The sequence below is a fragment of the Thalia democratica genome, chromosome 9 (assembly GCF_965202585.1).
Source record: "Thalia democratica chromosome 9, ktThaDemo2.hap1.1, whole genome shotgun sequence".
In the NCBI taxonomy this organism is placed as follows: Eukaryota; Metazoa; Chordata; class Thaliacea; order Salpida; family Salpidae; genus Thalia; species Thalia democratica.
The window spans coordinates 35,642,073-35,647,207 of NC_139173.1; positions in this window are offsets into that span (position 1 = coordinate 35,642,073).

Genomic DNA, 5,135 nt, shown 5'->3' on the forward strand with positions numbered 1-5,135 from the left:
GGTGAATAGTTTATATTTATCAGTTTATAAAAATTGTAAAACTTCTTTTGTTGTACAGGGTGGTTATTTAACTTGAAATCCTGAAATTTTGAACAATTTTTATATTTAAATTAAAACTGATAAAAAACAACTATTACACACAAATAGATATATATATAGACGTTGCAAAAAAACTGGAAAAACCTGGAATTTGACAATTTAGGCTAAAAAACCTGGATTTTGAACAAAAATAACTAAAAATACTTGGAATTCTTAAAAGTTTTAACATGTTCAGTAGTAAAATTTAGATTTGACACAAAAATCTATCTCATATATTTTGTCATCTTCAAAAAAAATCTATTAAAAAACACATTTAAAGTAGCCTTACAGTATCTTCTCAATGTTTTGAATACTATTTAAAACTGTTTTTGATCTTAAACTTAGCTTTAAACTAAAAATAGACCTAAAAGTGTGAACTTTTAAAAACCTGGAGAAAATTTGCCGAAAACATTCGGTAACCCTGTATATACTTATTAATATTTTGTTTACTATTAAGCTCGTTTTAAGTAATTAAATAATTATCTTTGTTAGTAGAGTTTAAAAACGAACTAATTACAAGAATGATAAAATCTGTACAACAAAACATAATAAAAGCTATGTAAATACTTATACAGTAACATTCAGTAATTTTATACTATTGAATTCATATTTGACCTTAAATTTGATTTTTTTTTCTTTTAAGAGTCAGGACAACTCGAATGTACTTTTTAAACCCTAATTAAATTTCTCAGAAACCACTGACCATTTTAGTAGTGGTAAAAAAATATTAAAAACTTGCTATCAACTGCATATAATAATTGTTTTTGAAAGTAAAATGAAAAAAGGTCTTTAAATACTTTTTAAACAGATCTTAATTTGCTGTTTTTGTAAGGCACAACAATATAGAAAAAAATTGATCTGCAAAAAGTGTTCCAATAATTATCTACTATAAACTTTTAATATACATAAATTATTTAAACTCTATTAAGTCTCCTATCTAACTTTACCTTTTAAGGGTGGGCCACATACGGACCACCAATAAAAATATCTGACCCTAAAGGGCTTTCTAAGTTGAAAACAACTAATGGAAATCAAATAAAGTTAATTTTTCTATGACTAGTGTTTCGAAGCTTAAGTTATTTTTCACAGTAAAAACGTGTTAGATAATTTTTTTTCAACAGTTTAGTTCCAAAAAGTTTTTTTTAATATAATCTTTCAATAAAACGATGCTCCTCAAGAATTTTTCAAACAAGTCCAACAAAAAGATACGTATTTTAGAATAAAGAAATCACACTTAAACACAAGATAAATTGTAATCTATTAATTAATTGAAGTTTGACCGTCGCTCTTTCTTTTGAAATTTGGTGAAAAAATACCAGTACTCACTCTCCCCTCTTCAACAGTAAACATTGCGCGTTGTAAGTTATCTACAAAGCAAAAAAAATCTGAACCTTTAAAAACAAAAAGCCAATGGAGAACACTCTCAAGTTAAAAATTCCAACAATAAATGACGAGTTTGGCAAAATATTTAAGCTCTAATCCCCAAGCAAGCGTTCACCGACGCTGCTACATAAAAGAACTAACAATCAGTTTATAAGAGTTAAATATGAACTTATGCTTAAGTACTGTAAACAGATAGTTGATGAATCATTACTAAAAAAAGCAGATTAATATTTAGAAACATTTTTCAAATCTTTGATAGTTTAAGTAAAACAATGTTATGAGTAAAATAAAATCAATCGAAAAAAATAATTTATAGTTTACTGCATATTACTTCTGTAAAAAATTTGACAAAGCTAAGTATTTATAGATTAGTTTTTTTAGAGATTTTATTTTGTTATTTATAAAGAATGTTTACTGCTTTATAAAGTAATAAAACCAAATAATCAAACCAATATGCTTTACACAACATTAGTAAAACAACCGAAAAAGATTATAATAAGATGAATTTCAAACTTTACACTATAGAGATTTAATTAATTTTTTGTAAGAAAATATATAATAATTATCTGCAACACTAGACAAAAATCTGGGGCCCTAAATACCTAGAATAATTTTGATCAAGACTTGTTTTGGTCTTTTCAGTCGATAATTGAATTTGTTGGAGTTTCTGTTTTGGAAACTGTTAGAATGAAAGAAAAAAGGCAAGGCTAAACTACTCATTCACATTAAGATTAATCAGCACACGAGACCGATAAAACTTCTTATTAAATTTCTGCAGAAAAGTTTTTAAAAAGAAGAATTTATTATAGTCAGAGCAGACACACGACAAACAGCTTTTATTTTTGCGTATTTACAATTGGTTTCGAATAACAGTCAACAGCACCACCCAAAAGAGATATACAATACCTTATAAGCGTAGAAAAAAAAATTGTAATATACTATTTTAAATGTACTCATATCCGAGTAGTAACTTAAAAAAACAAAACGAATCCGAGAAGCCTTTTGAAAAATTTTGAAATAAAGATCTGAGGGACCTTAAATGAGACGACAAGTTAATTTTGTCGTCCGAAGTTTTGTCATCAAGGTATCGCAGTTCTACCAGCTGTCATTCTGTTTAGTAACAAAATCATAATATTAAAGTCACTTTTGTTTAAACTTGTATTAAATGTTTTATCTTTTAACAGCTTACAACAATCTTATTATCACTCAACCAATTATCGAAGTTACTCAAGTCTTTGTAAATGGCACTGTTCACATGTTCAGAATCGTTTTGTTGAAAATCTCCGTTTAAATCATCTGTAAAAGAAAATGTATCACTAAAATGAAAAAGAAACAACTATGTATCAAACTGGAACCCTGAGGTGTTTCAACGTTTTTACAATTTTACGCTCAGAAACAGCATTATTTACTAGAATAGATTGACTTCTAATTTTCTATAAGATAGCTCCAAAAAAAAAGTATACCGAGTCTTTTATATTATGTTGTTAAAGTTTATGAAAGGTAGTTGTAACTAACAGCATTAATTGCTTTTAACAAGTCTAGAAATGTAGAAAAACTATTCATTTTTTTTCAGCATCTACAATTACCTCATCAATAATCTGATTCACAGCAAGTTAAGTTGTAATGTTTTTCCTAGATTATCTGCTATGCAGTTAATTTTTTAATAGAAATATTGTTTAATCTTCCACTTATAAACATTTCAAACATTCTAGAAAAGATGTGTAAGAAAGATATTAACCAATAAAAAAGGTTTAATTTAATAGTTTTTTTTTAGAAAAATGTATGCAAAGTATGACAAATGTTTATGTATAATTCTTAAATATGAAACGAAAACACTATACTCAAGCAAAATTTCAGTAGTTTAATTTAATAATACAGTGCTGAGAAACTTTATTTAAAAAAAATTTAAACAGTTGTACTTTGTGATAAATTCTACTGATTTACGATTAGTGTCATTTCCAAAAAAATTTGTTATAAGTGTTTCATATTTTGCCTGTAAAAAGTTGTTAATTATTATAAAAATTAGTTTAAACTTATAAATAATTTATTAGTTTAAAAGTATTTAAAAAAGTAATTTGGGTTAAGTTTGAACTTTTTATTTTTGCTTTATTCTTAGTTTTCAGATAATGAAGCAGTACTTTATTATATAAAAAAATAGTTTATGGAAGTTTTGAAATAAAAATACAGACAAGAAAAAACTAAATCAAACATCTTGTTTATATTTTTAAAACACTAAAACCTGTAATCTTAAAGTTTCACTATAGATTTTGTGTTTCTTATATTCAAAATGATTTGAAAAAGTAACAAGACTATTTATTTTATTAAACGGAGTTTAGATCTAAACAAAGCCAGTGGCGAATATTGTATATCTCTGAAGATCCTTAAGAAAGTAAACAATCTTATATCCTCAATGTTAAGCAAATTAATTAATTAAGCATTTTATGAAGGTGCTTATCCAAGTAGCCTAAAACTTACAAAAGTGATACAACATTACCAGGAAGTTATAGACCCATTTCTCTTCTATCTAATTTAAATAAAATAATTTAAAAAGTAATCTACAGTCGCCTGTACAGTTTTTTTTTTAATAAAGTTCTAAATAATTCTCAGTTTGGCTTTCGACAGAATCACTCCACCAGTTTAGCTTTGTTTGAATTTGTTAAAAGTGCTCTGTCCAATTTTGATAAAGGAAACGCAGTTTGTGCAGTCTTTTTGGATTTAAGTAAAGCATATGATCGCGTAGATAGAAATACCTGACCAAGGAAATAAGAATGCTATGGAGTAAGAGCAAATATGCATCTACTAATCAGTTCATTTCTAGATGGAAGGAAACAGTTCGTTAGCTTTGGAGGATATGAGTCAACCTGTGAAAAATGTGAAGTCGGGGTACCACAAAGCTCAGTATTAGGACCGTTGTTATTCCTAATACACCTAAATGACTTACAAAATAGTACTAGTCTTAAAGTCCTCAACTTTGCAGATGATACAATGTTATACAAAACATTCACAAAAGACACATACCTAAATGTAATGTATACATAATATACAGTAAACATTTTAACACAGAACTAAAAGAGGTATCAGATTGGCTTATGGGAAACAAACTTAAACTAAATCTTAATAAAACCAGAAGGATGATTCTACATCAATCAAAAAATAGTTTTTGGAAAAATATAGAACTTGATGTTAAAATAGGTAAAACAATTATAATAAACACAGATAGCTATAACTTATAGCCTATAAGTACTTGGAAATAATTTTAGACATAAACTTAAAATGGACAGAACACATAGAAGCTTTAAAAACAAAATTACAAAAAACATTGGGTGTATTATATAAAACGAGACATTTTTTAAATGAAACTCTTCGTTTATGAGCAATGTTAGATATGGCTTATTGTGCTGGGGAAGAGCAAATAAAAAATGTATAAATGATATTAATGTTCTCATAAGCAGAGCACTTAGATGCATACATTATAAAAAATATGATGATAGTGTAAGAGAATTAAAAACTCAGAAAAAAATATTAAATGTTGAAAGTCTGTATCAACATGAAATAGGTATGTTTATGTTTAAGTTTAACAATAACGTGTTACCAGATAACTTTAAAAATTACTATAAAAGTACAAAAAATGTCCATAATTGTCATACGAGGTCTTCAGAAACAAATTTTTTCCT